At 43.1% G+C, this 18828-nt stretch overlaps 2 pseudogenes; both read right to left on the reverse strand.

The window, feature by feature from the left end:
- Positions 1–8191: 8191 nt before the first annotated feature.
- On the reverse strand, positions 8192–8670 carry LOC102121490 (small ribosomal subunit protein eS12-like; annotated as a pseudogene).
- Positions 8671–10325: 1655 nt separating this feature from the next.
- On the reverse strand, positions 10326–10805 carry LOC102121877 (trafficking protein particle complex subunit 6A pseudogene; annotated as a pseudogene).
- Between the last annotated feature and the right edge of the window lie 8023 nt (positions 10806–18828).

The raw sequence follows: 18828 nt of genomic DNA on the forward strand, positions 1-18828 counted from the left end.
AAAAGAGTGACTTTATATTGGAACAGAAGCACAAGTGGTCAGAGAGCAGTCAGTCATAACTGTTTTCAGTACCATGAATTTTCCTATTCTTTTGGTAATGCCTTTGAACAACTTCACTGAGTTTGGTTGTAAATGGGGACCTTTATATCAAGGTCGGCTAATTCCTTGGATCAAATTGCATAAGGTCCTGTCTTGCATTCATAACGGCACTCTTGTGTCTATCAACCTCAGTTCATATTTACATGGACGTAAAGGGAAGGCATTACTTTTCTTTTCTTTTTTTTTTTTAGACAGAATTTTGTTCTGTCACACAGGCTGGAGTGAAGTGGCACTATCTCGGCTCACTGCAACCTCCGCCCCGCCAGGTTCAAGTGATTCTCTTGCCTCAACCTCCTGCATAGCTGGGACTACAGGCATGCACCACCATGCCTGGCTAATTTTTGTATTTTTAATAGAGATGGGATTTCGCCACGTTGGTCAGACTGGTCTCGAACTCCTGCCCTCAGGTGATCCACCTGCCTCGGCCTCCCAAAGTGCTGGTATTAAAGGCGTGAGCCATCGCACTCGGCCTAAGGGAAGGCATTTACCTGCTTTCAGATGGTTTAGTGTTTGAATTTTCTGACAAGAAGTTGGTGTTATTTCCTTTTATCTGGTTCACGTTCTATGCTCAGCAGCTGCACTAGAGACAATTTTTAAAATAAAATACATGCCGTGTAGTCTAGTGCTGCTTAAGATTTTGTTTTTTAAATGCTGCAATTCCTTTCTTACAACCACAGCATAAGGTAATCCAAAGTTCCATTTCATATTTCTGCTTGTGTCCTTATTTTAAAAGAAAAGGAACAGGATTTCTTCTAGATTGCAGTTCCTATTTTGAGTGGAAATATTTTCACTCTTTTGTTCCAGCCCCAAGAAAGAAGCCAGATCATCTCTAGTTAAGAGTTCTTGGCTAGCCAAGGGAATTCTCTCATATTATAGGTCCTCAGCACGCATGATTGGGCCACTAGATTCTTTCTGAGTGACTTCTGGGAATGAAATGGAGCGGCTGAGAAAATGTAGAACAAAATTCCAATATGGAAAATTACCCCACAAAGAAGTGACTTGTAACTTAAGATGTGATGTTACCACCTGATTTCCCATGATTGCATTTGTGGTTGACTTTATATACTCTTTTTCTCCCTTAAACTCTTCCTACTTAATAAAAATTAATTACAAATAAAAATGAGTGATGCTCACAAACTATAAAAGCAACTGTGAAAAATGACATCTAGAAAATTTTACTTCATGTTCTCAAAATTTGTGTTTTGGAGTCATTCTCAAATAACTCACCATAGAAGCAAATTTCTCAGACAACAATGATAAAGAGAAATATTGAAATGAAAATATGTAAATAAAGCTGCTTTTCACAGAAAAGTTTTTTATTGTGGTGTAAAATATACATAATGTAAAATTTACCAACTTCGTTTTCTTTTTGAGATGGAATCTCGCTCTGTCACCCAGGCTGGAGTGCAGTGGTGTGATCTCGGCTCACTGTAACCTCTGCCTCCTGGGTTCAAGTGATTCTCCTGCCTCAGCTTCCCGAGTAGCTGGGATTACAGGCACATGCCACCATGTCTGGCTAATTTTTGTATTTTTAGTAGAGACAGAGTTTCATCATGTTGGCCAGGCTGGTCTCAAACTCCTGGCCTCAAGTGATTTGCCCACCTCAGCCTCCCAAAGTGCTGGGATTACAGGTATGAGTCACCGCGCTTGGCCCCATCTTGTATTTTTTTTTTTTTTTTTTGAGATGGAGTCTCGCTCTGTCGTCCCGGTTAAAGTGCAGTGGCACAATCTTGGCTCACTGCAAACTCTGCCTCCCGGCTTCAACTGATTCACCTGTCTCAGCCTCCCCTGTAGCTGGGATTACAGGCGCCTGCCACCGTACCTGGCTAATTTTTGTATTTTTAGTAGAGACGGGGTTTCACCATGTTGGCTAGGCTTGTCTCGAATTCCTGACCTCGTGATTCACCCACGTTGGCCTTCTAAAGTGCTGAGATTACAGGCGTGAGCCACTGCGCCCAGCGCACCCCCCCCACCCTTTTTTTCAGAAGGAATTTTACTCTTGTTGCCCAGTCTGGAGTGCAATGGCATGATCTCGGCTCACTGCATCCTCTGCCTCCTGGGTTCAAGTGATTCTCCTGCCTCAGCCTCCCTAATAGCTGGGATTACAGGCATGAGCCACCACGCCCTGCTAATTTTTATATTTTTAGTAGAGATGGGGTTTCACCATGTTGGTCAGGCTGGTCTCGAACTCCTGACCTCAAGTAATCCACCTTCCTCAGCCTCCCAAAGTGCTGGGATTACAGGCATGAACCACCACATACGGCCTTTTTTTTTTTAAAGACAGAGTTTTGCTCTTGTTGTCCAGACTAGAGTGCAATGGTTCAATCTCGGCTCACCACAACCTCCACTTCCAAGGTTCAAGTGATTCTCCTGCCTCAGCCTCCTGAGTAGCTGGGATTACAGGCACATGCCACCACGCCTGGCTAATTTTTGTATTGTTAGTAGAGACAGAGTTTCACCATGTTGGCCAGGCTGGTCTCGAACTCCTGGCCTCAAGTGGTCTGCCCACCTCAGCCTCCCAAAGTGCTGGGATTACAGGCATGAGCCACCATGCCCCGCCCCATCTTGTATTTTTAAGTGTACAGTTCTGTGGCATTTACATTGGTCTGCAATCATCACCGTCATTCATCTCTAGAACTTTTTATCTTACAAGGCTGAAACTGTACCCACTAAACACTAATGCTCCCTCCTCATTGCACACCCAGCCCCCATTGCCCTGGTCCCTGGCAAATACCACTCTACTTTCTGTCTCTGTGAATTTGACTACTATGGTATCTCATATAAGTAAAATCATATTTGTCCTTTTTGTGACTGACTTATTTCCTTAGCATGATGTCCTCGGGGCTCATTCACATTGCAGCATGTGTCAGAATATCCTTCCTTTTTTTTTGAGATGGAGTTTCGTTCTCGTTGCCCAGGTAGGAGTGCAATGGCGCGATCTCGACTCACTGCAACCTCCACCTCCCGGGTTCAAGGGATTCTCCTGCCTCAGCCTCACGAATAGCTGAGATTGCAGGTGCGCATCACCACACCCAGCTAATTTTTTGTATTTTTAGTAGAGACGGGGTTTCACCATGGCCAGGCTGATCTTGAACTCCTGACCTCAGGTGATCTGCCCACTTTGGCCTCCCAGAATGCTGTGATTACAGGCGTGAGCCACTGCGCCTGGCCAATATCCTTCCTAAGACTGAATGACATTCCATTGTGTGTATATGCTATATTTGTTTATCTAGTCATCCATTGATGTGGACTTGGGTTGCGTCCATTTTTTGGCTATTGTAAATAATGCTGCTGTTAACGTGGGTATACAACTATCTGTTCTAGTCCCTCCTGTGAGTTTTGGGTCTATACTCAGATGTGGACTCAGTCTCCTAAGTAGTTGGGATTACAGGCGCCTGCCACCATGCCCAGCTAATTTTTGTATTTTTAATAGAGACGGGGTTTCACCATGTTGGCTAGGCTGGTCTCGAACTCCTGACCTCATGATCCGCCCACCTCAGCCTCCCAAATCCTTGGCCTGGGATTACAGGTGTGAGCCACCACGCCTGGCACAGTGTTTAATTTTTTAGGGAACTGCCATACTGTTTTCCATAGAAACTGCACTATTTACATTCCCACTAACAGTACACAGGGGTTCCAGTTTTCCACATCCTCACCAACACTTACTTTTTAAAAATAATAGCCATCCTAATGAGTGTAAAGAGCCATGAAAATCTTTAATGTCAACACATATACAGGTATATTTTATCTTCTTGAGAAATGTTTAGCTTGTTTTTAGCTTTTTACTGTGAAAACAAATCTATGATGAATAAAATCCTTGCCTGTACATCTTTGTGATTGTGGCTTATTGTCAGCTTGTATTATGTTACTAAAAGTTGAATTGCTGGATTGAAGGATATACATTTACAATATTTATTGCCATTTATACTTTGAGGGTTTCTTCCTTTCTTTCTTTCTTTTTTTTTTTTGAGACAGAGTCTTGCTCTGTCACGCAGGCTGAAGTGCGGGGGTGGGATCTCAGCTCACTGAAATCTCCGCCTACCTGGCTCAATCAATCCTCATGTCTCAGCCTCTTGAGTAGCTGGGACTACAGGTGGGTGCCACCATGCCTGGTTAATTATTTTTTTGTATTTTCAGTAGGGACAGGGTTTCACCATATTGGCCAGGCTGGTCTTGAACTCCTGACCTTATGCAATCTGCCTGCCTCAGCCTCCAAAGGGTTGGGATTACAGGCATGGGCCACTGCTCCCCACCTACTTTGAGGGTTTCTAATTCTCACACATAACCCTCCCCCAACAAGGGCAGGTATTATCAATTAATTTTTTTTTTGCCAGCAAGATGGGCAACAACTGATATCTCATTGTTTTTATTGTGTTCTTTAGTTTCTAATAAGGGTTAATATCTTTTCATCTTTTTATCTCAATCTTTAATTAAATGAATTGAAAATTGCAAATAAGTGGTTTCCCAAGGAAAACTGGGGTACTATTACCAAAAGAAGGATGAATATATGCCATACAGGCAAAAGCAACACTCTTTTGTAGTTTTACTTTTCTTATTTTAACATTTGATTCATCCAGAATTTATCTTAATGGCTTTATTTTTCCAAATACTTAGCTAGTTTTCACAACATTATTTACTTGGTCCATATTTTCTCCACTGATTTGAAATTTTTTTGTTTGTTTGTTTGTTTGTTTTTGTTTTTTGAGACAGAGTTTCACTCTTGTCATCCAGGCTGGAGTGCAATGGTGTGATCTCGGCTCACTGCAACCTCTGCCTCCCAGGTTCAAGTGATTCTCCTGCCTCAGCCTCCCGAGTAGCTGGGATTACAGGCGACCCACCACCATGCCCAGCTAATTTTTGTATTTTCTTTTTTTTTTTTTTTTTTTTTTTTTTTTTGAGACAGAGTCTCGCTTAGTCGCCCAGGCTGGAGTGCAGTGGCGCGATCTCGGCTCACTGCAAGCTCCGCCTCCCGGGTTCACGCCATTCTCCTGCCTCAGCCTCCCAAGTAGCTGGGACTACAGGCGCCCGCCGCCTCGCCCGGCTAATTTTTTGCATTTTTAGTAGAGACGGGGTTTCACAGTGTTAGCCAGGATGGTCTCGATCTCCTGACCTTGTGATCCGCCCGCCTCAGCCTCCCAAAGTAATTTTTGTATTTTCAGTAGACATGGGGTTTTACCAAGTTGGCCAGGCTGGTCTCGAACTGCTGACCTCAGGTGATCTGCCCGTCTCAGCCTCCCAAAGTGCTGGGATTACAGCCACTGTGCCTGACCATTTTTTGAACTGTATATTTTATTATATTGATTTATCTGTCATTTCTTGTGCTAGTACTACACTGCTTTACTTACTATAGCTTTATCATCTCTTTCAGTGGCTGGTAGGGCAAATCTGTTCACTTTTCTTTCCTTCCTAAAATTCCCTGTTGTTTTCACATGTTTATTCTTCCAGCGCAGTAGTTCTCAACCTTGGCTGCACATTGGAATCACTCAGGGAATGTTAATAAATGCTGATAACCTCACCCCACTCCCAGAAGTCCCAGTTTAATTGCTAGGGGTACAGTATGGGAACAGAGTTTTAATAGCTCCCCAGATGATTCTGAATGTGTAACCAAGTTGAGTACCACTTTGCAAGATGAACTTTAACACCATTTTCTTCCATTTCTGCTATGATTTTTATTTTTATTGCATTGAATTGTAGATTAATTTAGAGATAATTGACATCTTTTTTTTTTTTTTTGAGACGGAGTCTCGCTCTGTCGCCCAGGCTGGAGTGCAGTGGCGCGATCTCGGCTCACTGCAAGCTCCACCTCCCGGGTTCACGCCATTCTCCCGCCTCAGCCTCCGAGTAGCTGGGACTACAGGCGCCCGCCACCACGCCCGGCTAGTTTTTTGTATTTTTAGTAGAGACGGGGTTTCACCATGTTAGCCAGGATGGTCTCGATCTCCTGACCTCGTGAGCCACCCGCCTCGGCCTCCCAAAGTGCTGGGATTACAGGCTTGAGCCACCGCGCCCGGCCGATAATTGACATCTTTATAATACCGTGTTTTTCTATTTCATGTGGTCATGGTTCTTTAGCTGAAAAAATTAGAAAGAGATTTTGGCTGATGCTATGGACTGAATGTTTATGTTTCCCTCAAATTCATTCATATGTTGAATCCTAAATCCCCAATATGATGGCATGAGGAGGTGGGGCCTTTGAGAGGTGATTAGTGTTCTCATCAGGCAAGGAATCTGCCAGGCACCTTGACCTGGGACTCCCAGCCTCGAGAACTGTGAGAAATGAATTTCTGTTGTTTAAGCCACCCAGTCTATGGTTACTTGTTATAGCAGCCTAAACTAAGACAGCTGACTTAAAGGAAAAGTTGAAAGAAAGGATTTTCTGAAAGGATTTGGAGTAGCTCAGAGATGTGAAGAAAAGCTGAAGAACTAGATGTGGGAATGGGAAAATTGAAGCAGCTGTTGGACTTGAAGCAGCTGAACTCAACTCCACTTACATTCTTAGCTCCTCCAGCTTTCCAGCTTTCAGGTATTTTGCTTGAATTTCAGATTCTGAAAAAGAATTCAATGGTCCTCCTTTGGGTAGCTCATCTACTCCTTGGCTGGAGGATGCTTTGAGTGACAGTTGCTACAAGTCTGCACATGGTGGGGAACCTAGAGAAGGGAAATCAGTAGCCAGGATGTTGGGGCGGTGGTGAAATGACAGTAACAATGACAAGTGCAACAAAAATAGCCATGCAGTATGCTGGTGTGAGCACGGCATTTCTCTTCACTTATATTTTCTTCAGTGTTCCTTGATGTTTTATAGTTTTTCTTATTTAATTTGCATATTACTCATTTAGCTAATTTGTGTTTCATGCATTTTATTTTCTTTGTGACTAGCAGCTTTTTTAAATTTTATTTTGTTATTATTTACTTATTTATTTATTTGAGACAGAGTCTCACTCTGTTGCCCAGGCTGGAGTACAACGGCGCAATCTCTGCTCACTGCAACCTCTGCCTCCCAGGTTCAAGCGATTCTCCTGCCTCAGCCTCCCCAGTAGCTGGGATTACAGGCATGCACCACCACACCCTTCTAATTTTGTATTTTTAGTAGAGACGGGGTTTCTCCATGTTGATCAGGCTGGTCTTGAACTCCCTATCTCAGGTGATCCACCCACCTTGGCCTCCCAAAGTGCTGGGATTATAGGTATGAGCCACTGCAGCTGGCCTTGTTTTTTAAACTAAAATGTTTTCCATTTTAGTTCACAAACTAAGTACATAAACCTTATTCTTTTTTTTGTTCTTGTACATTATGCCAGTTTATAGATATACTCTAATGTATCTAACCTGTCTTCTACTATATGGGTTGTTTTTATTCTTTATCCATGTGTGTGTATATGTGTGTGTGTGTGTGTATATATATATGTGTGTGTGTGTGTGTGTGTGTGTGTGTATATATATATATATTTTTTTTTTGAGATGGAGTCTCGCTCTGTCACCCAGGCTGGAGTGCAGTGGCGTGATCTGCACTCACTACAAGCTCTGCCTCTTGGGTTCACGCCATTCTCCTGCCTCAGCCTCCTGAGTAGCTGGGACTACAGGCGCCTGCTACCACGCCCGGCTAGTTTTTTGTATTTTTTTTAGTAGAGATGCGATTTTACCGTGTTAGCCAGGATGGTCTCCATCTCCTGACCTCGTGAGGCACCCGCCTCAGCCTCCCAGAGTGCTGGGATTACAGGCGTGAGCCACCACGCCTGGCCCAGACATTATATATTTTTATATTTGTTAATCTTACAGGTGAAAAAGGTGTCTGTGAGATTCAATTTGTATTTCTCTCATTATGAGTACAGCTGGTCACCTTTTCATATTTTAAGAACCATTTAAAATTCCTTTTATGTAAAGTTTTGCCAATTTTTCTATTAGGTTGTTAATCTTTCTCTTATTGTTTATAGGAGCTCTTTATATTTTAGGGAAAGTAGCCCTTTATTTTGATGTGGCCACAAATAATTTATTTCCATATTTTTGTTTGACGGTTAACTGCTTCTGGTTAACCTTAATGATCGAAGGTTTTTTTTTTTTTTTTTTTTTTGGATGTGTGAGCCAAAGATTTATTTCTTCATTTCTTGCATTTGAAGTACTCTTTGATGACATCCTTGGCCTGAGACTCCTTGCCATAGTCCTTAACTACTACACAACTGCAACCAACAACTGTATGGGGTTTCCCCTCTGTCAGTTTTACAGAGGCCTTCCCATTCCTCTAGTTTCTTGTTGTCATGAACCTTAATTAGGTTGATTTGGTGTTCAGCACAAAGGGCCTCCACCAACTTGACATACACAGGCTCATTACAGTTGGACGCAAGCACACAAAGATGGGCTTGGCCCTTGTCTAAGGCTTTGGCAGCTTTGCGAATTCCACGCGCTAGGCCTTCGTGAATGAGGGCGGTCTTCAGCACCTCTTGTAAAGCAGTATTAACGTCCATTACACCTCCAGCAGCAATGCCTTCCTCGGCCATGGTGGTGAGTTACGGGTGAAGCTGAATCTTGAAGGCACCCAAGCCTCCGCCTCCGCGCGACTTGGCGGCGGCAGGGAAAGAGCAATCGAAAGGTTTTTATAACTTGCCATGAGTGCATCAATTGTAAACTATTTTATTTTATTCTTTTCTTTTCTTTCTTTCTTTTTTCTTTTTTTGTGACGTAGTCTCGCTCTGTTGCCAGGCTGGAGTGCAGTGGCGCAATCTCGGGTCACTGCAACCTCTGCCTCCCGGGTTCAAGTGATTCTTCTGCGTCAGCCTCCCGAGTAGCTGGGACTACAGGCACCCACTACCACGCCTGGGTGATTTTTGTATTTTTAGTAGGGACGGGTTTCACCATGTTGGCCAGGCTGGTCTCGATCTCTTGACCTCGTGATCCACCCGCCTTGGCCTCTCAAAGTACTGGGATTACAGGTGTGAGCCACCGCGCCCGGCTATTTATTTAGAGAGAGGATTCTGTTGCCCAGACTGGAGTGCAGTGGTATGATCATAGCTCACTGTAATCTCAAACTCCCAGGTTCCAGCAATCCCTGCCTCAGCCTACCAACTAGCTGGGACTACAGATGTGCACCACTGCACCTGGCTAATTTGTGAACTATTTTAATTCTGATAAACATTGCTATTCCTTTAATAAATTCTTCCCTTTAGTTTCTTCCCTTTTCTGGATTTCTATTAGTTGGATTGTAGACCTCTTTGATTAACCTTCTAACCCTCTAATTTTCTTATCTTTTTTCATATTTCTCATTATTGCTAGAAAATGGGTTAAACTTTATTTTCTTTCTCTCCCTTCCTTCCTTCCTTCCTTCCTTTCTTTCTTTCTTTCTTTCTTTCTTTCTTTCTTTCTTTCTTTCTTTCTTTCTTTCTTTCTTTCTTTCTTCTTTCTTTCTTTTTCTTTCTTTCTTTCTTTCTTTCTTTCCTGCTTTCTTTCTCTCTCTCTCTCTCTCTCTCTCTCTCTCTTTTGATGGAATCTCACTCTGTCACCCAGGCTGGAGTACAGTGGCACGATCCTGGCTCATTGCAACCTCTGCCTCCTCGGTTCAAGTGATTCTCCTGCCTCAGCCTCCCGAGTAACTGGGATTACAGGTGCCCACCACCATGCCCGGCTAATTTTTGTAGTTTTAGTAGAAACGGGGTTTCACCATGTTGGCCAGGCTGGTCTTGAACTCCTGCTATCAGCTGAACCACCCGCCATGGCCTCCCAAAATGCTGGGATTACAGGCGTGAGGCACCTCGCCATGCCTATTTTCTAATTTGTTAATTAATGTCTTTTCAATTTGGCAATCATATTTTAAATCTCCTGGAGCTATTTCTTGTTTTCAGAGTGTTCTTTTTCCATAGCATCGTGTTCTTGTTTTATGGATGAATTATATTTCTTGCTTCTCTGAGGATATGTATAATAATGTTTTGAAATTTTTTTCCATACGTAGAACATTTAGTGAGCATCTGCCATGCAGAGTAATGTGCCCAATGTGAGAATCCTCCACTCCAGTCCCAACTCTAGTTGGTATCTCCTTGCTTCCCATGGTGCTCCCACCTCTCTTTGATACTCACTTCCTGAATACATGTGACCCCTAGAGGCTGGGATCCCCAGTATCAGCCCCAATACCACCCCCAAAAGCAGCAGGCCCAGGGTCCCTGGGCAAAGGGATCTTCTGTCTCCAGAGGGGTTGAGGGCCAGGAGCAGCTGTGAGGCTCAGTGAGGGTGGAGAACTGGGGTCCTCAGGATTTCCAGAGTATCAGTGGGAACTTACAGGTGATCAGGGTTGCCACGGAGGCAGTGACCAAACTCTCTATGCCCAGGGTACTGAGGGTGCCACGCAGGAGGCCACAAGTGAATCCAGGAACTTGGGTGCTTCCTCCAGATACTGCAGGCCCAAGATCATCGGGATGAGGAGTGGAAGCTGTTGTCCTGAAAAAAGTAGGTCCCTTGGTGATTGGTGCACGGGCTGTCCATCTGTTGGAACACAGTCACCCACAGATTTTTGCATATGAACTTGAGGACACCCAGCTCCTCCCTGAGATGAGCATCTCCAGGGGCAGTCTCTTGCCTAGAACCTGGCTCACACAGAAATCCATGCTCTCCAGGATCAACAGGCTTATCTTCTGTCCCCCTCCCCACCGGACAGGGTTGGGTTTGTGATGCCACAGCTCTGCTACCATCTCCGTGTGTAGAAACTCGAACAGCACAGCATCTACCATGTGTTAGCCTCATGCCCCTAATCTGAAATTTTTATATATTTTTGAGACAGCATCTTGCCTTGTTACTTAGGTTGGAGTACAGTGGCATAATCACAGCTCACTGTAGCCTCAACTCCCTGGGCTCAAGCAATCCTTCCACCTCAGCCTCCCAAGTAGCTGGGACTACAGATACGCGTCATCATAACTGGTGGAATTTTTTTTTTTTTTTTTTTAATTTTTGTAGAGAGGGAGTCTCACTATGTTGCCCAGGCCAGTCTTGAACTCCTGACCTCAAGCAATCCTTCCATCTTGGCCTCCCAGAGTGCTAGAATTATGAGTGTGAGCCACCACAGCTAGCCAATGTTTTTTAAACATTAATAAATATGTATTGTGTTATCTGTTTTCTCTAAGATCCTTTAATTCTATTTCTTTGTTTTGCTCTTTTTCTTCCTGTTAGTGGTCCTCTTCAAATGTCTGATAATTCTTGGACAGCCAAGACACAAGTACTCAAAAAGCTGATCAGAAGTTCTAGGTGTTTGTCAGAGAGGGGAAGAAAGAACTCATTGACTGGTGGAATTCACTGTAGAGAGAGAAGCTAGCAAACGAACTTTTTTTTTTTTTTTGAGAAATCCCAAATGTCAGTATCTGTAGGTGTTTTTCTTGACTTGGTCAGTTTCCACAGAAAGGTACCCTCTCATTTTCTCCCTGGGAGTATATGTCTGGCTGTCAATGTTTCGATTGCCAGAGGGGAAAGAGGGTTAGAAGACTCATTTGAAACTCCGACTTCCTTTTTCTTTCTTTTTTTTTTAATTATACTTTAAGTTCTAGGGTACATGTGCACAAAGTGCAGGTTTGTTACATATGTATACATGTGCCATGTTGGTGTGCTGCCCCCATTAACTCATCATTTACATTAGGTATATCTCCTAATGCTATCCCTCCCCCCTCCCCCCACCCCACAACAGGCCCCAGTGTGTGATGTTCCCCTTCCTGTGTCCAAGTGATCTCATTGTTCAATTCCCACCTATGAGTGAGAACATACGGTGTTTGGTTTTCTGTTCTTGCGATAGTTTGCTGAGAATGGTGGTTTCCAGCTGCATCCATGTCCCTACAAAGGACACGAACTCATCCTTTTTTATGGCTGCATAGTATTCCATGGTGTATATGTGCCACATTTTCTTAATCCAGTATGTCATTGATGGACATTTGGGTTGGTTCCAAGTCTTTGCTATTGTGAATAGTGCCACAATAAACATACGTGTGCATGTGTCTTTATAGCAGCATAATTTATAATCCTTTGGGTATATACCCAGTAATGGGATGGCTGTGTCAAATGGTATTTCTAGTTCTAGATCCTTGAGGAACTCCAACTTTCATTAAATCCTCATTTCCTTATAGTCTGTTACCCATACCTTTGTATACCTGTACCTGCCATGCTTAAACCTTTCATGTCCCAACCCTGCAGAGATTAATGGACCTTTCACTTTTTGCCAGAGTTTGGGAATAGAGGTTGCCTAGCCTGGCATGGGAGGCAGTGAGAGTGTCCAGGGGACCTCACTGCTCCTTACACAGACTTTCTGCACTCCCTTTTCTTTTCTCAGTCCCGCACAACTCCAGCATTCAATGGTAGGCTCCTCCCCCTACCTCAGGGAATCTTTTTGGTCTGAGGTGAAGGGTAACTCTTCCTTATTTATCCTATAACCACCCAAATCTTATCTGTTCATTCCCTTCCTTCAAAGCCTCGGCCTTTGAAATTCAAAAGCTAAGGAGTTATACCTCTTTTCTCTGCCTTCTGCCCTCATACTCCTTACATAACGATCTGCTTGACTGATTGGGGCCGAAAGTCAAATGGTAAGAGAATACTTGGAAAAAAAATATCAGTTAAGACTTCAAAAAATATTGTCCTATTGCACTATTATTATACAGTACTGTCTTAGTTCAGACTGCTATCACAATCATATCATAGACTGGGTGTTAAACAACAGAAATTTATTTCTTACAGTTCTAGAGGCTGGGAAGTTCAGGATTAAGGTGTGGACAGAGTCAGTTCCTGGCCTATTGTGTGGACAGCTGCCTTTTTGCTGTGTCCTCACCTGGCAGAAAGAGAACTAAATCTTGGATCTCTTCTTATAAGGTCACTAATTCCATTCATGTGGGCTCCAACTTCATAATTTAATTATCTTCCAAAGGCCTTATTTCCAAATACCGCTACATTGGAGATTAGAGCTTCAAGATATGAATTTGGGAGGCGGACACCAACATTCAGTCTGTAGCAAGTATCCACTAGGTGAGGTCACTGTTAGGTACCTCAACTACATTTTCTATCAGTCTTCTCAACAACCCATTCTATAGATGAAAACTGATGTTTGGAAAAGGTAAATAACTTGCCCAAAGTCACACAGTCAGTATGTCACAGAGCAGGCATTTGGTATCTGATTAAACACCAAGCTGATGTCCTTTCCACAGTAGCAAGTGGCCTCCTGTGAGTTCATAATAAACCTTTGAAAGTAGCAACCAGAATCTAGGATTTCTTCTTGTTTGACTAGATAACAAAAGGAATTTTGATTATGATTCTTCAAGAGTACTTACTTATTATGTCTCTTTTCATTGGTTGTTAAATTTTACCATACATCGTCTAGTTTTCTAGGTTATTTAGAGACTGGCGCATGCATTTCAGCAAATCAAACTTATTTGGGAAAGCACATATTTGTGTTATTCAGCAGTATCTGTATTTACTATCCAAACATCTGGCAATTAACTTTCAGTGCTGACACAATTTCCAACAAATTACAGAGCATTTACAACAGTGTACTATATGACACAGAATTCCTGGTTTTAGTGAGATTCTCCTAAATACCTGGTTACTGAATCAAACCTCTCAAAAGCCACCATTGGTGGAGGTGGGTTCTGTACCTCAAAGATCCCTTAGGGACCTTAGGATTTAGCACAAAGCCGGTCAGTTCCTAGCCATGTTCATTTCTTCATGAGATGCTCAGAATCAGGAAGAGAGACAGAAGGGAGAAGGACTAATCCATTAATTACATTTAAAAGGAAGCCACAGAAGCCAACACAGATACAAGTGTTGTTGGCTGTCTGAGGTCTCCCCTGGCTTAGTGAGACTGCGTTATTTTCAGCTCTGCTGCAAGAACTACTGCCTTCTCCAGCCCTGCCAGCACCTCTCCCCATTTGAGTCTTTACCAAGAAGTCTATCTGATCTACTAAGAAGTGATAGTTTGGAATAGGTATAAGCTAGAGGTGAACCCATTAGCTAGAGTGATTATCCAGACTCAAGGAAAACTGTAAGTAGGAAAGTTTGCTATGAGGCTCTCTTAGCTTTCCCTTCAGGATTCATCTTGCCATCTCTCTTTTGTTTACCACTTTTGGGTGGCTGCCTAATGTTGAAGTCCCGTAGGAATTCTTTCCACCAGATCTTCCTCTCACTAAGTTCAGATGAACAGTCATATGTAATTAAGGTGCAACGTTTCAACAAGCAAGTCTCCAGAGCCAGAAGGAAACTCTAAAACAGTGGCATTTCAGGCATCACAATAGGAAAAGAGTTGGGTGCCTTCAGTTCATATTTGCTGTGACCCCAATTGAGAGTTGGGATAATAAACAAAAGTAAGTTCCAAAAAATTCAGAACATCCCCTGAGTCTGCTAGGATGGCCCTCCAGAATCTCCTTAAAGACTCTGCAAATTTAAAGCCAAAACTCTGTGTCTTCTAAAACTCTGAATTTGTCTGGTGTCTCTGGTTAGGAGTGGTCACATGACCTAAGAAAGCCAACACATCCTTCTGCAGTGGGTAAATGGCTCCCTCAGTTCAGATCTGTTGGATCAGCTGCCAGGTCAGCACCCTCTCACTGGAGAAGCAGAAAATCCATGGGTTTTGCTGTTTAGTTGAGGAAAAAAAAACAGGCTCTCCTTCTGTTGTGAAAAATTTCAATCTGCAAAGGCATGTGTTTCTAAAATGACTAATCATTCAGGGTTTCAGTTGCTGCTATTGTTTTTTAGAATTTTGTTTAATTTAGTGCTGTTATAGGTAATCGTTTTGCTACTGATCACCTTTCACTACTGAGTATTTCATTTTTTTAGGCATGTGATAAAAATTCAGCAATGGTAAGATTTGTGTGGGGAGGCTGAATGAATAATTACATTTATGCATTTGTTGTGGCTAATTCTGTTGGAGTTATGTTATGTGTGTGCTCATGCGTGACCTATTATTTTAGTTTTGGAGCCCAGTTTTAGTTTTGGGGATTTACTGCAACTGTGAGTGACTCCATGTTACACATAAATGTGTCTTTGTTGGTTCCCTCCATCTCCCTTTTCTCTTCATGTTTCTTTTTTTTTTGGAGACAGTCTTGCTCTGTTGCCCAGACTAGAGTGCAGTGTCATGATCTCGGCTCACTGCAACCTCCGCCTCCTGGATTCAAGCAATTCTCCTGCCTCAGCCTCTCAAGTAGCTGGGATTACAGGCATGTGCCACCATGCCCGGCTAATTTTAGTATTTTTTTTTTTTTTTTTGAGATGGAGTCTTGCTCTGTCACCCAGGCTGGGGTGCAGTGGCGCGATCTCGGCTCACTGCAACCTCCGTCTCCCTGGTTTAAGCAATTCTCCTGCCTCAGCCTCCCAAGTAGCTGGGACTACAGGTGCATGCTGTCATGCCCAGCTAATTTTTTGTATTTTAGTAGAGACGGAGTTTCACTGTGTTGCCCATGCTGGTCACAAACTCCTGAGATCAGGTAATCCGCCCGCCTCGGCCTCCCAAAATGCTGGGATTACAGGCATGAGCCACCGTGCCCGGCCCAAGTTTCTCTTACATGTCTTTGGTTTTAACCTCCACCCAGATGACTCCCACTTCTATATCTGCATACCTGACCTGACTACTGGTTTCTCGCTGTGTGCTGGGCACTTCCTCCTGCAGGCTCGCTGATAACTGAAACACGGACTTCCCCTTCATCTCCTCAAACTCTTCATTTCCCCAAGCCAGCAACTGCTCCTTCCTATTGCTTTCTGTCTGCTCCTGCCTTCTGCCTTGCAGTTTACCCAGATCGGGGCTTCCTCACAGGCAAAGTCTTCCTGGGCCAACCCACCTGGCAGGGACCTCCTGTGAGATGGGACCGGATGCAGGGTCAGGCAGGGACATTTGGGATTTCAACTGTGCCCTGGTTAATTATGGGAATGTGGCAATTTTCTTTCCTTCTATGAACCTGCATTTTCAGTGAGACTGTCCTGATCTACCCCATGGAGTAGCTGATGGGATTATGTAAACGTTTATCTGAAGCTTTTGAAATGTTTGCCTCTGTTCCTACTCTTCACCGGCATTCTCCAAAGTGGGGTGTGAGCGTGGGGCCCCTGACACTTCTTTGGAGCATGGTAAGAAGATACTAAAATATCTATTTATATTTATTTTATCTAAAAATGTAAATTCTGCTTTGCTAACATTCAATGTTTGTTTTGACTCCTGGCACTCACCCCTGTGAATTGTACTAGATAATATGATCCTTCTAGTACAACTGAGGGCCATGATGCCTGTGTCAGGTGTGCTGTTGGAGAGGCCTCAACTCAGAGGGGGGTGGGCGGCACCCTCCTGTAGCCCCCCAGTGCATTTTGACCACTTGTAACTGATGTGAGCCCAGTTTAGTGGATTTATGGGTTATGCTTTCTAATTTAACGAAAACATCCACCTGATCCATGGATAAGTGACTGGAAAGAAACTGTGGTTGAAATAGAACTAATAATGCAAGCTCAGGAAAGCACGGGAGTGGCCAAGGGGTCCCCTCTTCTAATCCTTGTCTGAGCTCTTTTTCAGTCCATGTCTTCCTGAGATATAACTTCCTATAATTCGAGAAACAACTTGGGAGCTAGTTTGGTCCCACCAAAATAATTGGCCAATGATCTTTCTGTATAGGATGTTATTTTAAAGGAATTCTACTCTTTTCTATTTCAGAGATTGATCTTATCCTCCATCTCCCCAGTTCTGGGTCTCTCTCCTGCTGGTTCACAGGTGTGACATTGTGTGGTAAATATGCTTTCTTTTTTTTTTTGAGATGGAGTCTCGCTCTTGTTGCCCAGGCTGGAGTGCAATGGCACGATCTCGGCTCACTGTAAACTTTGCCTTCTGAGTTCAAGCAATTCCCCTGCCTCAGCCTCCTGAGTAGCTGGGATTATAGGCTTATGCCACCACACCCGGCTAACTTTTATATTTTTAGTTGAGACAGGGTTTCACCGTGTTGGCCAGGGTGGTCTCTAACTTCTGACCTCAAGTGATCTGCCCACTTCGGCCTCCCAAAGTGCTGGGATTATAGGCGTGAGCCACCGCACCTGGCCTAATATAATTTCTATAGAGTGCATGACATGGGCACAATGGCCATATGTTAACGTATTTTTAAATTCAACTAAACATTATATTTTAAAAATTATTAAAGTAATATATATTCAATATAGAAAATGCAGTTACCATAGAAGAAGAAAGTAAAAACTAAAATCATAGCACTTGGGATAGTAGCTGACAGCTGACATTCCTTTTTGTGCCTATCTATTTCTTTTTGTCAAAAATAGATTGTATTGGACACCCTATTCTGTAAACTACTTAAAATTTTTTATGTAGTAATCCATCCAAGGATTAGCTAAATTAAAGCTACTCCAAAATTGTCTGAGAACAACTGAAAGGCTAAAAATATCTCCTTAATCCAAATTTTATGGTCACATTTTCTTTTATTAATTTTCTTAATCTTTTACTCTTTTCATGGGTAAGAAATCAATGTTATTTATTTGTCTTATGTTCCTGCAGAATTCGCAGCCTGGCAATCAGCTTCTGGGAAAGATTTCAGATTTTTTTTTGTTTTTAGTCTTCTTTTTTTTGAGACGGTGTCTTACTTTGTCACCTAGGCTAAAGTACAGTTGGACCATCACAGCTCACTACAGCCTCGACCTCTTGGGCTCAAGCAATCCTCCCAACGCAGCCTCCTGAGTAGCTGGGCCTATAGGTACACACCACCACATCCATCTAATTTTTAAATTTTTTTGATAGAGATGGGATCTCACTATGTTGCCCAGGCTGGTTTTGAACTCTTGCACTCAAATGCTCCTCCCTGCCTCAGTCTCCCAAAGTGCTGAGATTATGGGTATGAACCACTACACCTAGCAAGATTTCAGAGTCTTCTGCAACCTCAGTAATCTCTGTTTTATGTAAGAGGCAAGAAGCCCTGCCAGGTAGAGAGAATAATGATAGCTATTGCTCACTCTGCTGTTCTGCTGCAAGCTTCTCCTGCTTTGCTTTTCCTTTTCCATTGACTTCTAATAATATGAGTGGTTCAGACCACAGACTGGACATGTCCAAAACAAGGGAGAGAAAAAAAAGAGGAGAGGGAGAGTAGGGAGTCCTGACGAAATAGCCCATGTGGAGTAATGCAGCATGCTCATGTATTGAGGCAAAGAAAAACAATTCTTTTTTTTTCTGAGACAGACTTTTGCTCTTGTTACCTAGGCTGGAGTGCAATGGCCCAATCTCGGCTCACCACAACCTCCGCCTCCCGGGTTCAAGTGATTCTACTGCCTCAGCCTCCCGAGTAGCTGAGATTACAGGCATGTGCCACCATGCCTGTCTAATTTCATATTTTTAGTAGAGATGGGGTTTCCCCATTTTGGCCAGGCTGATCTCTAACGCCTGACCTCAGGTGGTCCGGCGGCCTCGGCCTCTCAAAGTGCTGGGATTACAGGCATGAGGCACCACGCCTGGCTGAAAAGCAGTTATTTTAAGTGAAGACTCACACTGCAAAGGTAATTGCAACCTTGTTCCCTTTTGCTTAATGGTGATTTTTTCATGTATATGAACCATATCTCAATTATTATGCTTTTGAGAGGGCCAAGACTATGTCCTTTTCATCCTTTTGATCCCCATATTATCGAGTACAGTGATTTTTACCAAGTAAACACTCACTAAACATTTGTTGTTTGTGATGACAATTATGATAATAGGGTAGCATGCACAATAAAATACGGAATCTCCACCAAAAAAAAAAAGCAGTTTTAGCTAATTCACAGATG

The sequence above is a fragment of the Macaca fascicularis genome, chromosome 4, assembly GCF_037993035.2.
Source record: "Macaca fascicularis isolate 582-1 chromosome 4, T2T-MFA8v1.1".
Taxonomy (NCBI): domain Eukaryota; kingdom Metazoa; phylum Chordata; class Mammalia; order Primates; family Cercopithecidae; genus Macaca; species Macaca fascicularis.